At 39.9% G+C, this 18077-nt stretch overlaps 1 non-coding gene across 1 annotated transcript; it reads right to left on the reverse strand.

The window, feature by feature from the left end:
• Positions 1–13757: 13757 nt before the first annotated feature.
• Positions 13758–13873, reverse strand: LOC141565327 (U5 spliceosomal RNA). Its single transcript, XR_012488995.1, has one exon. It is a non-coding gene; the product is annotated as a U5 spliceosomal RNA (small nuclear RNA).
• Between the last annotated feature and the right edge of the window lie 4204 nt (positions 13874–18077).

An 18077-nucleotide genomic window follows, 5' to 3' on the forward strand; every position in this document is an offset into this window, starting at 1 on the left:
CAGTGTTACACTCTGGAGGTTTGCTGCCACTTCACTGAGATTAAGAAAGCATTCTTCAGGGTGTGAGACATTTGCCAGTTCTGTGACTCTGGGGCATTCCCATGACTGTTTTCTGCCTTTCTCTGGTGTAGTTCTGATATCTACCTCAAAGATTTTGTTTGTTTGTTTTTTGATCAAATAAATTAATACTTTTGAATGCTTAGCACAATGGAAGGCACTGGTAACTATTAATTTGTGCTTAATTAATGCTTCCTTCTTTCCTTTATTCTTCATTGCTAGATTTCCCCCCACATTCCCTCCTACCTTTCTTTTCAGAGTAAAATCAGGAATTGCTTATTCACAGGAAAAACCATTACTTGATTCCCCCCCCCCCATTTAGCCTATCTTGATAAAGAACCATGCTATTTTAATGTATAACTTAAAATTTCAGCTCCTGACAATCCTAGAAAACTCCAAAATTGACTGGAATTTCCAAGTGTAATTTCCAGTTTCGGGGGAAGTACGTTTTTATTGATCCATGCAAAATAGTTTTGTGTTAGTGCCTTATTTGAAAACTCATTATTTCAATCAATGGAACGACTGTTTCATTGCTCCTGCATTTGAAATCTTTATTCCATGCAATTCCAAGGGTTTCAAAGAACTAGGAGAATAAGGAGGAGCTATGTTTTATAGGCTAGTACTGTAGGCTAGGGGAGGTCTTTAAGGCTGAAGGGAGGGAGAAAACAAATTTAGAACACAACCTTTTGCAAAGTTGATTGTTGAAAATTCTCCATGCTTATGTGTATAAAAAAAAAAATGCAAAGCTTTTATTTAAAAAAAAAACAAACCAAAACCCTTGGGACCCCATGAGCCAATCGCTGAAGTTTTTATTAAGACACACCTCACCTCCTCTTGTCTCTGGAAGATTTGGACTGAGTCGCTGACAACTTGGAAAGAGTGGTTCGCATCAAACCTTTGTTTTGAGACTCCCTGAGATGCTAAATGAGTGGTCTGGATTTTCCTCCGGCATCTCTCTCAGGCTCTCCTTGAGCTTCTGATTCTTTCCTGCTCCGCATCCAGGACGGACTAGGTGAAGAGACAACCAGAATCAGGGACCTTCCATATGCGCCGGCCTTCTTGCCCGTGCTGCGGACAATTCTGAGCTCTTCCTTGTCTGTTTCTCTTTCTCGCGCCTTGCTCAGAGACATCATCTGGTGGTGGCGGTGCTGGCGGTTTCTGAGAAGCGATTGCCCTCTGGATCTGTGCTGAGGAGGGGAGCGGCCCCAGTCAGAGTCTCGGGAGAGAGTGCTGCTCCCGGCTGCAGGAACACGCGAGTTTCGGTCTTCCCTCAGGTCGGGTGCTTCTGGACAGGCCAGGCGAGTGGGTTGCCCAGACTCCAACAGGCCCTTTCTCCCTCTTTGCAAATGGAGAGAGTGGGGCCGAGCTTAAAGGCTAAGGAACTTGGTATGCAGCCAAGAATAACTTACCCAGAAAGAATGAGCATCATTTTCCAGGGAAGAAGATGAACATTTAATGAAATAAATGAATTCCATCTATTTTTGATAAAAAACCAGACCTACATAAAATGTTTGATCTTCAAATACAGAACTCGAGAGATTTCTAAAAAGGTAAAAAGAAATCTTGAGAACTATACTTCTGCCATAAAAATATGTAAAGAACATATGTATAATTTGTCCTAGAAACTAGAGGTGGAAAGGAAATTATATCATAAAAAAGGGTAAAGTGGTGGTACTCCATCTCATGAAGAGGCAAAGGTAACCTATTATATCTGAGAGAAAGAAAGGAGGGAGATGAACATAGTGTGTATCAATAGACATATTTGCTTTATGGTGAAACTTCTTCCACTTCATTGAAAAGTGAGAGGGAAGGAGTAAGCTAAGGGAAAGGGAATACAGAAATTGTGAGGAAAAGGGGTAAAATAAGGGGAGTGACTTTAAGGTGGGGGAGGGATCCTAAAAAGGGAGGGCTGTGAAAAGCAAGTGGTGTTCACAAGTTTAATACTGGGTAGGGGGGTAAGAGGGAAGGAAAGGGGAAAAGCTTAAGCAGGGGTTAATAGGATGGCAAGCAATATAGAATTAGTCATTTTAACCATAAATGTGAATGGGGTAAACTCCCTCATAAAGAGGAAGCAGGGGGGGCGGAGCCAAGATGGCGGAGAAGAAACACACGACTCAGTGAACGTCCTCACTCCCTCACAACCAATTAGATAAATTAAGTCTCAGAATTAGCTCAGGACTGATAGATACCATAAGGACTGGAAGCACGACTTACCAGCTGAAGAGAATCTGGAGTTTCAACAGGAAAGGTCAGTTCTCAGGGGAGGAATAAGAGAGACCAGCACAGAAGGTGGGGTAGTGGCACACTGCGCCCATTGCGCTGGGAAGGGCTCTGGGATCAGAGAAGCCACTGAGGTAAAGGAATCTGGCACAGGCTGTTAGCTCTTCTCTGCTAATTGTTTAGCAGTTCAGAAGAGAAAGCCAAAATATTTTAAAACTCAGATTAGATTTTCCCCGATCCTGGGGGTGACTCAGCAGATCTCGGCACCAGGGGGCGTGGCCTCAGCTACCACCTGAGAATAGTTAAGAGATTGACAAGTGGGTGGATACGGCCCAAGGCAACACACACTGCCTAGCTTAGCTGGAGGGAGTGGAACTCAGCTCCAGGAAGTCCCAGAGAAGTGGAACCTTTGAACTAGGGACCGCAGTTTCTGGCAGACACTTCCAGTTTGAGCACAGGGGCTTTTCATGTCACCTGCTGCAGACATCCACGCCCCACCCGGACACATAGGCTGGGCTTTGTGCTGTCTTTACTATTCTACGCCCTGGAAGCACAGTAGTGCTAATCACCTCTGAGGCACTTCCAGGGAGGGGGTGGGGAACTCTCTCCCAGAGCTCTATCTTAGCTCAGGCGCAGGAGCCCCTGCATCCATCCGGTCTGGGAGGAAGCTGGTAAAGAAGTAAATAAATAATTTCCTACCCCAGGGACAGACCCCAAAAGATTTTTTAAGTATGAGCAAAAAAGCTAGAAAAACCATAGATTCCTTCTATACAGAGAAAGAGCCGGTATCCAACCCCGAGGAAGTTAACAGCAGAGAGACAGCAGATAACAACCTAAAGGGGAACGATTCCTGCCCCCCATCACATAACTCTCTCCTAGAAGAAACTCTTAAAAAATTGAGGGAGATTGAAGAAAAATGGGGAAAGGAAAGGGAAGCTATGATAGAGAATAACAACGTCCTGAAATTGGAGTTGGAAAAAATAAAGAATTCACAGAAGATGCAGGGAAACAAAATTAGTGAATTAGAAAAGGTTAAAAAAACACAGGAAAGTAGGATTTCTGAATTGGAAAAGATAAAAAAGTCTCAAGAAAGTCTCAAGTAGCTAAGCTGCAGAATTACCACACAAAGGAGAAAATCCTGCAAGCAGCTAGAAAAAAACAATTTAAATACCAAGGTGCCACAATAAGGGTCACCCAAGATCTGGCTGCCTCCACATTAAAAGATAGAAGGGCCTGGAACCTGATATTCCGTAAGGCAAAAGATCAAGGACTGCAACCAAGAATGAACTACCCAGCTAAGTTTAGCATCTTTTTCCATGGAAGAAGATGGTCATTCAATGAAACAGAGGAATTCTATATGTTTCTAAGAAAAAAACCAGACTTAAACAAAAAATTTGATCTACATCCACAAGACTGAAGAGAAACAGAAAAAGGTACACAGAACCCTTGAGAACTGTAACATTTTGACTCTTTTTGTTGTTGTTTGCATTTTGTTTTCTTTCTCATTTTTTTCCTGTTTGATCTGATTTTTATTATGCAGAATAATTGTGGAAATATATAGAGAAAATTGCACATGTTTAACATATATTGGATTACTTGCCTCTAGGAGAAGGGGTGGGGGAAGGCAGGGATAAATATTGTTGAAAACTATCCATTTTGATATTTATTTTGAAAATAAAAAGCTTTTTTTAAAAATGTGGTGATTCAAGGCAATTCCAATAGACTTGGGATGGAAAGTGCCAACCATATCCAAAGAGAACTATGGAAACTAAGTGGGGAATCAAAGCATAGTATTTTTACTCTTTGCTGTTGTTGTTGGTTTATTTGCTTAGTTTTGTCCTTTCTTCTGTTTCTTCTCCCTTTTAATATGATTTTTCTTTATAACATGATGATATGGAAATACGTTTAGTAGAATTACACAGTATTATCCTATATCAGATTGCTTGATGTCTTGGGGAGGGAAGGAGGGAAAAGGGAAGGAGAAAAATTTGGAACACAAAGCTTTGCAAAGGTTAATGTAGAAAACTATCTTTGCATGTATTTGGAAAGTGAAAATTCTATAAAAAGGGAAAATGGTACTTTTCATTTTGGCATGGAAAGTTAACAAAGTGCTGATCCATTTCACAGATTACAGCTGGAAATCAAACATTAAACTACAGTCTGAAGTATAATGGGAGACTTGGCTCTGGAGTTCTTTAAATTAAGCTTCAGAAAGCAACCCTGGCATGTAGGGAACACTGTATAAATAATTGGGACGTGACTAAAATGATCTAACAGGCAGGATCAGAGAAATTATTTCCAAGCACCTGATCAATAACATCAGTAGAACTAAAACCTTTCTTACATTGTGAAATCTGAGAAAGCAGTGTAACAGAAGTGCCCTTAGAAAGGAAACACCCTTTTATCTAGATGCTGCTGGGGAAACTCTTAAAACCTATGTATATGACAAAAACATTTGGCACTTTCTAAATATTTGATCAGTTAATTTAGTTTTAAATTATAAAATCTTAATAATGATCACAGTGGGAAGAAAAGAGAAGAGAACTCTATCTATAAGATACTTCAGTAAGGGTCTCAATGTTCATTAACACTTCCTCCTCAGTCTGGTTCATAGGATCTGAGCATCCCTTCTGGTATGAAGTGAAGTATGAAACTCCACAGGGTGGCGGTTTTAAGGAGCTGGGACTTCTTCCAGCCAAAGCAGAGAGATTTATCAGTTAAGCTTTAAATAAGTGAGTTTAATTGAAAATCATTTGGAAAATCATCTGTTAGTAATCATTATGCAGTAATTGAACCAACTATTCACTTTATGGACGACTTGGTGCAGAAGTGTTTTATTTTGGAGTCTCCATATCAATACTTAAATACTTTTTAGTACCTGATTCCACTACTGTTGGTGGAAATGATTGGCTAAGGGTTACATAGATGGACAAGAAAAGAGGAGTTGACTGTCAAACCATATTCGAATTCAATGCAGAGTAATCCCAATAAGTGAGGGGATCCACAATTTCCTTGGCAGATCTACGAGGATGTGGTCACAGCATGGTCAGTGTGGGGTATTGGGGACAAAGGATCCCAAGGAGTCTCATTAATATTACACCATGATGGTGGCAATGGGATCAAGTACATGGCTGGAGGGCTGGAAATCACATGGACAAAGGCTTAGTCAATCTGATATAAAAAACACTTGCTCATTGAAAGCATTTAAGTGGGTGCTAGGGATTCAATGATGCTGGATGGGTGGAAGAAGGATGCCACATGCATGAGTAAACACAAAGTAATTTAGATGTGTCACGGATGACTGGAAGAGCCAGGCGTTCTGTATTACCCTTGGAATCCACATGGATGCTCTATGTCCTAAGTAAGAACAAACACCTCTTTGATTGAGTTTTAAAATCAATCAGTCCAAGATGTCATCTAGTTGTGAGCAATTGCTAGACACTTCTATTAATCAATCAGTGCAAGATACGGAACTAGGAGTGAAGGAGCCTTGAAGAATTGGAAGTGGCAACAATGTCTATCAATCTTAAAATAACTAAACAAGTTATACCTATGGTTGCAATGGAAATTATTGTGATAGATGAAATGATAAGCAGGGCACTTTCAGAAAAACCTGGGAAAGCTTACATAACTGATGCAAAGTGAAGGAAGCAGAACCAGGAAAACTTTGTGCACAGTAACTGCAATTTAGTATGATGAGCAACTATTAATGACAGCAATTCCCAGCAATAAAATGATCTAAGACACTTACAAAAGTGTGAATTGGCATTTCTACTTCTCTAATAAGTAATGATTTAAATTAATTAAAATTAGCTGAGATGCCAGTTCAACCTATCAGATTATCTGACACAACATAAAGAAGAAATGGCAAATATTGGAAATGATGTGGAAGAATTGGGACACAATGCAGTGAACTGATCCAGCCATGCTGGAAAGCAATTTGGAGTAAACAAAAGGCTACAGAACTGTGCAGGGTCTTTAATCCAGCAATACCACCACTAGTTCTGGATTCCAAAGAGAAAATAGAAAAGGGGAAAGCACCTATTTGTTTTTGTTTTGTTTTATTTATTTTTCTCACTAGTATTTATCTTTCCAAATACATGTAAAGATAATTTTCAACATTCAGTTTTGTAAGAATTTATGTTCCAATTTTTCTTCTCTCCTTTACTTTCCTTTTCCCCAAAACAGGAAGAAATCTGATATAGGTTAAATATATGCAGTCTTTTAAAATATATTTCCATGTTTGTCATGTTATGTAAGAAAAATCGGACCAAGAGGGGGAAAAAAAAACACAAGAAAAAAAACTAACAAAAAAAGGCAAAAATACTATTCTTTGATCCACAACCATTTTACATAGTTCTCTCTTTGGATGTGGATGGTACTTTCCATCCCAAGTGTATTAGAATTGCCTTGAATCACCACATTATTAAGAAGAGCCAAATCCATCACAGTGTATCATTACATAAGTCTTGTTATTACTGCATCTTTTCAGGTTTTTCTGAAATAATATAATAATATTCCGTTGTATTCATATATCATAACTTATTTAGCTGTTCCTCAATGGATAGGCATCCACTCATTTTCCAGTTTCTACTACACGAAGGGCTCATGCAAACATTTTTGTACATGTGGGTTCTTTACCCTCTTTTATGATCTCTTTGGGATATAAGCCCAGTAGTCACTGCTGCATCAAAGGGTATGCACAGTTGGTCTTTAAGCATAATTCCAAATTGCTCTCCAGAATGATTAGATCATTTCACAATTCCACCAACAATGTATTAGTGTCCCAGTTCTCCCACAGCCCCTCCAATATTCATCATTATCTTTTCCTGTCATCTTAGTCAATATGAGAAGTGTGAGGTGGTAGCTCAGAGTTGTCTTAATTTGCATTTCTCTAATCAATAGTGATTTGGAGCATTTTTTTTCTATGACTAGAAAATGGTTTTAATTTCTTCATCTGATAATTGTCTGTTTGTATCCTTTGACCATTTATCCAATTGGAGATTGGCTTGTATTCTTATAAATTTGAGTCAATTCTCTGACTTTAATTTATAAGAAATCAAGCCATTCTCCAATTGATAAATGGTCAAAGGATATGAACAATTTTCAGATGATGAAATTAAAACTATTTCCACTCATATGAAAGTGTTCCAAATCACTATTGATCAAAGAAATGCAAATTAAGACAACTCTGAGATATCATTACACACCTGTCAGATTGGCTAAGATGACAAGAACAAATAATGATGAATGTTGGAGGGGATGTGGAAAAACTGGGACACTAATATATTGGTGGTGGAGTTGTGAAAGAATCCGGCCATTCTGGAGAGCAATCTGGAATTATGCCCAAAAATTATAAAACTGTGCATACCCTTTGACCCAGCAGTGCTACTCCTGGGCTTATATCCCAAGGAAATACTAAAGAAGGGAAAGGGACCTGTATGTGCCAAAATGTTTGTGGCAGCCCTTTTTGTAGTGGCTAGAAACTGGAAAATGGATGGATGTCCATCAATTGGAGAATGGCTGGGTAAATTATGGTATGTGAATGTTATGGAATATTATTGTTCTGTAAGAAATGACCAACAGGAGGAATATAGAGAGGCTTGGAGAGACTTGCATCAACTGATGCTGAGTGAAACGAGCAGAACCAGGAGATCACTATACACTTCAACAACAATAGTGTATGAGGATGTATTCTGATGGAAGTAGATATCTGCAACATAGAGAAGAACTAATCCAATTGATCAATGATGGACAGAATCAGCTACACCCAGAAAAGGAACACTGGGAAATGAGTGTAAACTGTGAGCATTTTTTTGTTTTTCTTCCCATATTATTTTTACCTTCCGAATACAATTCTTCCTTTGCAACAACAACAACAACAACAACAACAACAACACTTCTGCACATATATATTGTACCTAGGATATACTATAAGATATTAAATATGTATGGGAATGCCTGCCATCTAGGGGAGAGGGTGGAGGGAAGGAGGGGAAAAATTTGCAACAGAAGGGAGTACAAGGGATAATGTTGTAAAAAAAAAAAAATACCTATGCATATGTACTGTCAAAAAAAATGTTATAATTATAAAATTAATTAAAAAAAATTTAAAGTGTAGACTATAGACATAATGGAAATTAACTGCAATGTAATTAAGACTGATGAAAGAGATACACAAATAAATGTAGAAAGATATGGAAAAAAATTTGAGTCAATTCTCTATATATTTTAGAAATGAGGCCTTTATCAGAACCTTTAAATGGAAATTTTTCCCTTCTAATCTTGGCTGCATTGGTTTTGTTCGTTTAAAAAAACACTTTCTTTCTTAATTTAATATAATCAAAATTATCCATTTTGCATTTCATAATGTTCTCTAGTTCTTTTTTATTATAAATCCCTTCCTTTTCTACAGATCTCAGAGGTAAAACTATCCCTTCTTTTCCTAATTTGCTTATGGTATCACCCTCTAAGTTATGAGCCTATTTTGACCTTATTTTGGTAGACAGTAGAGTTTCTGCCATACTATTTTTCAATTTTCCTAGCAATTTGACAAATAGGAAGTTCTTATCCCAGAAGCTGGAATCTCTGAGTTTATCAAATACTAGATTACTACAATCATTGACTGTTGGGTCTTATGTACCTAACCTGTTTCAGTGATCCAGTACTCTATTTCTTAGCCAGTACCATATGGCTTTGACCACCACAAAAAACACCTATTTGCACAAAAATATTTATAGCAGCTCTTTTTGTAGTGACAAAGAATTGGAAATTAAAGGTATATCCATCAATTGGGGAATGACTGAACAAGTTGTGGTATATGATTGTGAAGGAGTATTATTAGGTTAAAAAGAAATGATGAGTAGGACTTTTTTTAGAAAACCCTAAGACTTCTATGAACTGATACAAAATAAAGTGAGCAAAATAGAATGCTGTACACAGTAATAGGTGTATTTTAAGAGTAATCAACTGAAAGACCTAGCTACCCCAATTAAGACAATTATTCAAGATAATTCCAAAGGGACCTATGATGAAAAATCCCAGGGTGAGAAAGAACTTGTGAATCCCAAATGCAGAAGAAATCAAAGTTTTTAAACCTTATAGCTTTGTTTGCACTTTCTTTTGCCTTTTGTCTAATGTGGAAATGTGTTTTGCATGACTTCACATGAATAAACAATATCAAATTTCTTACCTTCTCAATGAGAATGGAGAGGAAGGATAGAGAGAATTTTGAATTTGTTTTTTAATGATTGCTAAAAAATTTAAGTGTAATTGGGAAATATTTTAAAATAATGATGATGATGATAAATTATGGTGAGGATGAGTGTTTCTGGCATTCAAGTATACTAATTAGATTTGGTTCCTTCCTGGATCATTATAAAGAAAGTGTTCCCTACACCCAGAAGCTCTGAAGACACATGAGTAGCTCTTACTCTGGTCACCGCTATCTCAGACAGAGAAAGGGACCAACATTTTACAGCAGAAAAAGAATGGGTTTGGAAATCCCCTAAAATATAGCAACCAGGCAGTTCAGACAGATGTTTTATGATCCTATAAAATGAAAAAAAGGGAAAAATAGTCCCTTTCTTCCCTGGAACTTAATACTCATCAATATGTCAAGCTCTTACATTCTCTAACTTGAGAAAATGTCGCTGAATCCAACTCCCCAAGAACCAGAGAGACACTTCAAAAGCCAGACCTTGTTTTTTACCTTTGGTGGCAGAAAACAGCACCATAAACCAAAGCAACTCTGAATGTTCCAGGCGGGACATTACAACAGGGCTCTGAGGACAGAGCTATGCCCAGAGGAACCGTCATTCTATGAGACTGGGAGAGGGTCCTTTCCAATGGGAAGACCATGGGTCACAGGGGAGAATACCCTTCCTGGGCTTCCAGTTAAACTTCTATGAAATCCAAAAATATTAAATATTTATTGAACTCTCCTGAGCACAGGAAGGGTCCTGCTGGGAAGCGTCACTCTGACCTTGAAATTTATACATTGGGAGGACCCTCTGCCCCATGGCCATTCTCTCTCTGGAAGATTCCTCTAAGAAATTTAGCTAATTCATAATGAGGTCATTTCTTTGACCTTTCTTTCCTTCCTATTTGTCCTTCACTCTTCAGAGAGCATTAGCTCGCTTAATACTCCACAGATTCCAAATCATGAGAGTTGAACTTTTTCATTCTTAACAATTCTTCTCAGGGCATCTGGGTGGAGCAATGGATAGAGCAGCAGCCTAAGTCAGAAAGACCTGAGTCATATGTGCTTATTAGCTATGTGACCCTGGACAAGTCACTTAACCCAACTTACCTCAGTTTCTTTATCTGTAAAACAAGCTAAAAAAGGAAATGCCAAATCATGCCAGTATCTTTACCAAGAAAACCTGAGTCACAAAGAGTGAATGAAACACGGCTGAAACAACAATGATAGACTTATACTCAGGATGCTGAATGGATTTAATTATACTAGAGCACTTAAGAGATAAGCCTCTCAGTCAGAGAGATCAGACAACATCAACTGCCTTTCAGTCTCCTTGTATCATCCTCTCACAAGAGGAGATCCATTGATTTCAGAAAGGCCTGGGGAGACTTACATGAACTGATGCTGAGTGAAATGAGCAGGATCAGGAAATCGTTGTATACTTCAGCAACAATACTATATGATGATTAATTCTGATGGACGTGGCCCTCTCCAACAATGAGATGAACCAAATCAGCTCCACCAGAGCAGTAATGAACTGAGCCAGCTACATACACCCAGTAAAAGAACTCAGGGAGATGGCTGCGAACCACTACATAGAATTCCCAATCCTTCTATTTTTGTCTGGCTGTATTTTTGATTTCCCTCACAGGCTAGTAGTACAGTATTTCAAAGTCCGATTCTTTTTGTACAGCAAAATAACTGTATTGACATGTACACATATATTGTATTTAATGAATACTTTAATATATTTAACATGTATTGGTCATGGTGGAAGGGGTGGGGGGAAAGAGAACACCATCAGATGGGAAGGGAACACTAGGGGAAGGAGAACACTGGGTGTTTTGAAAAGAATTTTGGAGTTTTACTGACTGCAAGATGTATAGGAATGTGAAAAAGCAGCCAAAAACCGCCAATGGAAGGAGGAAAGGGAATAAGCATTTATATAACGTCTACTACTTCCAGGCACTGTGTTAAGCACTTTCTATAAACATCTCATTTGATTTACATAGATGCCACAATTATCCTCAGTTACAGTTGAGGAAATACCACTTTACAGTTGAGTCAAATACCACTTAAATGATTTCTCCAGAGTTATACAGCAAGTAAATATTGGGGGCTGGATTTCACATCAGATATTGTTGACTGTACTACAAGTTATCTAATAATGTAATGATGAAATATTTTACTGCATTAGAGGATAGATCATTTCTAGGAATGAGGGAGTAATAATCTCATTGGTTTGTTGTTTTTTTTTTTTTCATTTTAGTCTTCACCAGAAGTATTGCTTTCAATTCTAAGGCCCATGGTTTGACACCAATAAACTGAAGCATGACCAAAGCAGGACAAACAGGGTGGTGAAGGGCCTTAAGTTTATATTATAAACTTTGTGATATATTAGTCTGTGTAGTAGAGTCCACCTTTCCACTGTATCTGTATAACTTCTAGGTCCTAACACTATATCACATATGATAGAAAAAATACATGATTTTGAAATTAATCAATCAATGAAAGAAGTTTGATCTGTCATCAACTTACCCCTGCATCTGGGGACTGCCCCTTCATGGAAACATCGGTCTGATTAGACTGGCCTGTACTGTTCACCATGGCAACAATGGCAATACTCAGACTCAAATTTTGTGAGGTAGTTACAAATAGACAGAAGTGTATGATGATTGCCAGACCATATCTTACTGACCAGAACCCTGGAACTGGAGAACAAATAAAGAATTATTGTGCTAATAGTCTCTTTAGATTAAAATATTTTAGTAAGCCCTACATAGGCCATTATCTTTCTACTTAGTCTATTGTTTGTCACAGGCATTTGAACAGAATAGTATAAAAGTCAATGATTGGCAGGGAAAACATTGGATTGAAATAGATCCAAAGAGTATATCTTCATCATCCAATCAACCTCAACCAAACCGTACCAATTATTCTGTACTTTTTTCACCCTGTAACTATGAATCTCATCCCTTTGCATTCTCTTTTCTTTTGAGACTAATTGTTTTTCATCCAGCCAAACGGTCTCCACTCCATACCTTTCACCATTTTCCACTACCCCTGCCAACATACATTCCTATGCTGCTGTACACATATTATAAAGAGACAAATAATATATAGATTATGGAGAAGATGTGAATTTGAACTTGCATATAAAATATACCTCTTGCACCTTCCCCTGATGCTGAAATAATACTTTTCTTGTTTTCCAGTACTAGAAATGTTAACATTTTTATTCATTGTAAACTTATTGTTATACTTATAGCTCACAGGGGCACCCTTCCCTGACTTATAGGGAGTAAATCTCTTCAGGAATGGTTCCTTCAATTTTAGAGTACACCATGTGTGTTGTGAGTCCACAACCCTAAAAATTATACATGAGTCCTTGTAAATGTATTTGTAAATAGTGAGACAGAGCACACAAGTCACTCAAAATAAGAGGTATTTGGTAAAATGGCAGGTATAATGAAAAAAGTAGCAATAAAACCTTCACCCACAAAACAGGTGACCTAAAATAAACACAAGAAAAATAGTGGACACATAGAGAAAAAAGACATGGAAAGACATCCACATGGGGAGCAAAATTGGCTAGGATATACACGTGGAGGGATGTGGCCACATGTGTTAGCTATGGTGAAGGCAGACACAAAGAAGATGAATTCATATAAAAACACGACATAACTAATTTCTTTTTACACGTTCAGCTCCTATTGACACTAATCTCATAGTCTTCCTTCTTTTTGTCACTACTAGCTACCGGGAGATATTCTTGTAGTCTCCAAAGCATGCTGCTGCTGCTGCTCTCTCTCTCCAGAATATTGTTTTGTCAAACATTGCCCCACTGGGTGCTGTTCCACCATTGGCTCCTGCTTGTCCTCTGTTGCATACTTACTCTATGTTGGCAATGCACTTTTCAGGGACGTCCACATCCATGCTGAGGGGATGTAGGCAGGTCTAGCTCAGTGTTTGGAAGGCTCCAAAAGGAAGATGGGAAAGAGGCGTCAGATCTGAAAGTTGAACAGCGCTATCACTTAAAGCATCTCAGAAAGATGATGCTGGCGGGCAATGCCAGGAAGCAGGCTTTGAGGAGAACTTGGATCGCCTGCAGCGCCCGAGAATAGGGAAGAATTCAACTGGAAACGTTCAGCGACGTGTTTCGAATGAAGAACTCACTGCAGCAAACGAGAAGACTGTTGTATTTAAGAAAAAAACAAACAAAAAGAGTCGTTTCAACTTTAAGCTGCGGATCCCGTCTGTTTTACTTAACAAAGTTATCAGCCTCACCTTAGTGAAGCCTCGAAAAATTGGTTAAGAACTCGCAATCATTCCTCTCCACGGAAATCTTTAGTAAAAGGCGAAAGATTTATACGATCTGAAGAGAAACAGGCGTATTTTTTGAACTTCCCGCCCCGCGCAACCCCGGATACACAGCACAGCTTTAGCTGACGCCGACTAAGGCTGCCCGAGGGAAAGACTCCCTTTCCGAACTCCTCGGGGGGCCGCCCGGCCCAGCAAACACCCACACGTACACGCTGAACTCCCCGCGCGGGAGGGAAAAGGATGCGAGGGTCAGGGGGAGGGACGCTCTCCCGGGACAAGTCGAGATGTGGCGCACAGCCTTCTGGGTATGCAAAGCAGCATTCACTTTCCACTCCTCCACTTTCTGCGGGTCCTGGACAGTGCGCCCTACTCTGAATGGGACCTAGAGGTGCCTCTGAACTGCAACCTATTCATCTCACGGACTGGGAAACTGAGGGTCCGGGAAGAGGCGAATAGCGCACAAAATTTTGGTCCAGTCTGGAGAAGGCAAGCGGCCTTTCCACCCCATGGAAAAGAATTTAGGCCGACCTGGAAACCTGCCCGATCTACCTGCCCTTTCTTTCCTTCCCCATCCCCCCTCCCAGTGCTCAGAAGAACACAGTGGCTAGGGAGCACCTAGGCAGGCAGAAGAACACAGTGGGTAGGGAGCACCTAGACAGGCACTGGAGGCCTCACCCCGAACTCTGACCTTGGGCTCCGGAAGCCCACCGAGGGCCATTTACAAGGGGAACACCTGGAGCCTGTCACTTAGGCCCGGCCTCCTCTGCCCTCAAATACACAGTCGTGAGCGTTGGGCACTATCGAGATCAGAGACAGACCCGGATGAAAGATAGTCACTCTCCTACGAGGCCTTGAGCACTTTGGAAGAGAATACTTGGATAAAAGATGGTTAGATTGAAAACTGTGAGAAAATGTAGCGATTAACTAATTCAATGCTTTTATTTTACAAATGGAGAAAGTGAGGTGCATGGTGCTTAATCAGCTTGCTTAAGGTCATAGAGTTAATAAATATCAGAGCCAGGATTCAAACCAAGTCTCCTGATTCAAAATCTAAGATCCTTCTGACTGTACTTCCATGTCACAAAGGAGATGATTCACAAAACAAAAGTTTTTTTTTTCCCCTTTGGACCCTGTGTGATGTCATCTTATGATATTCCAGATGATTGTCTCTCTTTTAAACAAATTTATTCAGGTCAGACCTATCCTGTGCTTTATCATTTGTAAACTTCTAGATGTTTTTACAGTCTTTCCCCCAACCCATTCCTCTCTGTGACTCCAAAACTTCTCTAAATATAATGTCTTTGCCATTTCTAATATAATTGCAAGTTGGTCCTCACTATTGTGTAGCAGTTCTTTTATTTATCCCTTGCTGATTCTCTATCACATTTTCCATGATAACTACTGAAAATTTTTATTTTTTCATCAAACTTCCTATCACACTTTCTATTCTCTTCCTACTCTGCCTTTTCAAAGGACTCCGTCTCCTACTTTATGACACCACTCCTTGCTTTGTAGCCCTTCTCACTGTTTTCTTTAAGCAATTTTGGCTGGCGGATGAAGAGAGGAAGGGAGAGATAAAGGGGCAGCAGGGAGAATGGTGGCAAAGTTCAGTGAAGGTGAGAGGATCTAGGGCCATGTAAAGAAAATTCAAGACAATGATGTTACTGCTGCTTGGCCAGGTTGTTGCCAATTCCAGTAGCCTGGGATAGGTTAAATGTATCCAGACATGGTCTGAGGTCTCAGCAAACAGATTCCTGAGGAACATTTTCCACCAGATCCTTTGTTACAATTCCTGTACCATGAATGAGTGCAGATCCTAATGCTAAAATTCCTAGGGTCTTAAGCTTGCTGACTAGTCATATAGGAAGCATGAGCCAAGCATCTTGACAGAAGTGGGATAACATTCCTTTACCAGATTAAGAGAGGAGTTTATAAGACCTAAAACTCCTATGTGGTAATTAATCCTGGGAGAAGACACCTGAGGGCCAGGAGAATGATCACTCTATAGCTATTCATAGATATGAAATATTGTATGCTTGACAGCCAGGTGGGACAGTGGCTGGAATGTAGGACTCGGGAACATTCAAGATCCTATCCCCCAGACTTCATGAGGACATGTCAGCTATTCTTCTTTGAAGGATTCTAGCTCTTCAACTAATGGAAACAATAAAACTTTTACCTATAAAGCCAAAGGATGATAATTTTTCCTGATCACTCCTACTGGGCCATTTGCAAATTTTCTGTCTTTTTGAGATACAATGTCTTTATAAATGGGATTTCTTACCTCAGGACTTAGATCCCTGTCTTGGCAGCTACAGCCGATTCTCCCCTATCACAGGTCCCTGGTTCCCAGAAGGATGATTTTTAATACATGGGCCTTGCTTTCATTGCCCACCTCAATCTTTAGCTATTTGTTTTGTTCTTATCTTGAATTTAAGAGTTTGATAGCCTATAGACAAACCAGATTGATTCTCACCATCACTGGAACTAAATAAATGTGAATTAGGTTAAAGTAGCTATAAAGAGGAAATGGGATAGAGAATAGGATATAGGACAGATCTGAGTTCAAATATTGCTTTCAATATTTATTAACTAGGTAATCCTGAGCAAGCCATTTCAACCTTTCTTGATTTTCTCATCTGTAAACTGGGGATTACAAAAACCCCCTTTTCATAGGGTTGTTCTGAGGATAAATGGACTCAATAGCATATGTATAAGCACTCTGCAAACCTGAAAATACTATGTAAATATTACTTATTATTATAATACAACATGAAAAATGCTCAGTTAATTGATTTAGAAATATTATTACCATAAGAACAAAAAGTAGGCATTAATATGAAACCTCAGTCTATGGGTCAAGAAAATTGGAAGGAAGTTAAAAATTAACTACAAAGTAAAATGAAAAGTTTTAACTTTCAGGAATTAAGGCCAAAGTATTTCTGATGAAATGGGGAATCCTGGATAATGGTGAGAAAGTCTTCAGGAGCAAGAATCGACATTTTATTCTCCCTCAGGTTTGTCTTTGATCTATCATGATAGGAATTGGTTTTTCCCTTTGTGCGCTTTCTCCCAATTAATAACTGCTTTAGTAAGCCCTTGAGGATAGAATCTTTGGCAAAGGTGAGGGGTGGATTAATAGTGCAATGCAGCTTTGTTATACTTTCCTTCCTTGGAGAATAGATAGTTTTGAATGAATTTGTTTGAGAGAAGGCAATCATCTGGAATATCCTAAGATGAGTTCATTAAAAACAGACAACACACAGTCCAAAGGGGGGGGGGGGGGGAACTTTTGTTTTGGGAATCATCTTCTTTGTGACGTGGAAGTATACTTAGATTTTGAATGAGAAGACTTGGTTTAGAATCCTGGCTCTGATATTTATTAACTTTGTGACCTTAAGCAAGCTGATTAAGCACCATGCACCTCACTTTCTCCATTTGTAAAATAAAACCGTTGAATTAGTTAATCGCTACATTTTCTCACAGTTTTCAGTCTAACCATCTTTTATCCAAGTATTCTCTTCCAAAGTGTCCAAGGCCTCGTAGGAGAGTGACTATCTTTCATCCGGGTCTGTCTCTGATCTCGATAGTGCCCAACGCTCACGACTGTGTATTTGAGGGCAGAGGAGGCCGGGCCTAAGTGACAGGCTCCAGGTGTTCCCCTTGTAAATGGCCCTCGGTGGGCTTCCGGAGCCCAAGGTCAGAGTTCGGGGTGAGGCCTCCAGTGCCTGTCTAGGTGCTCCCTAGCCACTGTGTTCTTCTGCCTGCCTAGGTGCTCCCTAGCCACTGTGTTCTTCTGAGCACTGGGAGGGGGGATGGGGAAGGAAAGAAAGGGCAGGTAGATCGGGCAGGTTTCCAGGTCGGCCTAAATTCTTTTCCATGGGGTGGAAAGGCCGCTTGCCTTCTCCAGACTGGACCAAAATTTTGTGCGCTATTCGCCTCTTCCCGGAGCCTCAGTTTCCCAGTCCGTGAGATGGATAGATTGCAGTTCAGAGGCACCTCTAGGTCCCATTCATTGTAGGGCCCACTGTCCAGGACCCGCAGAAAGTGGAGAAGAGTGGAAAGTGAATGCTGCTTTGCATACCCAGAAGGCTGTGCGCCACATCTCGACCTGTCCCGGGAGAGCGCCCCTCTCCCTGACCCTCGCATCCTTTTCCCTCCCGCGCGGGGAGTTCAGGGTGTAGGTGTGGGTGCTTGCTGGGCCGGGCGGCCCCCTCGAGGAGTTCGGAAAGGGAGTCCTTCCCTCGGGCATCCTTAGTTGGCGTCAGCTAAAGCT

The sequence above is a fragment of the Sminthopsis crassicaudata genome, chromosome 3 (assembly GCF_048593235.1).
Source record: "Sminthopsis crassicaudata isolate SCR6 chromosome 3, ASM4859323v1, whole genome shotgun sequence".
In the NCBI taxonomy this organism is placed as follows: Eukaryota; Metazoa; Chordata; class Mammalia; order Dasyuromorphia; family Dasyuridae; genus Sminthopsis; species Sminthopsis crassicaudata.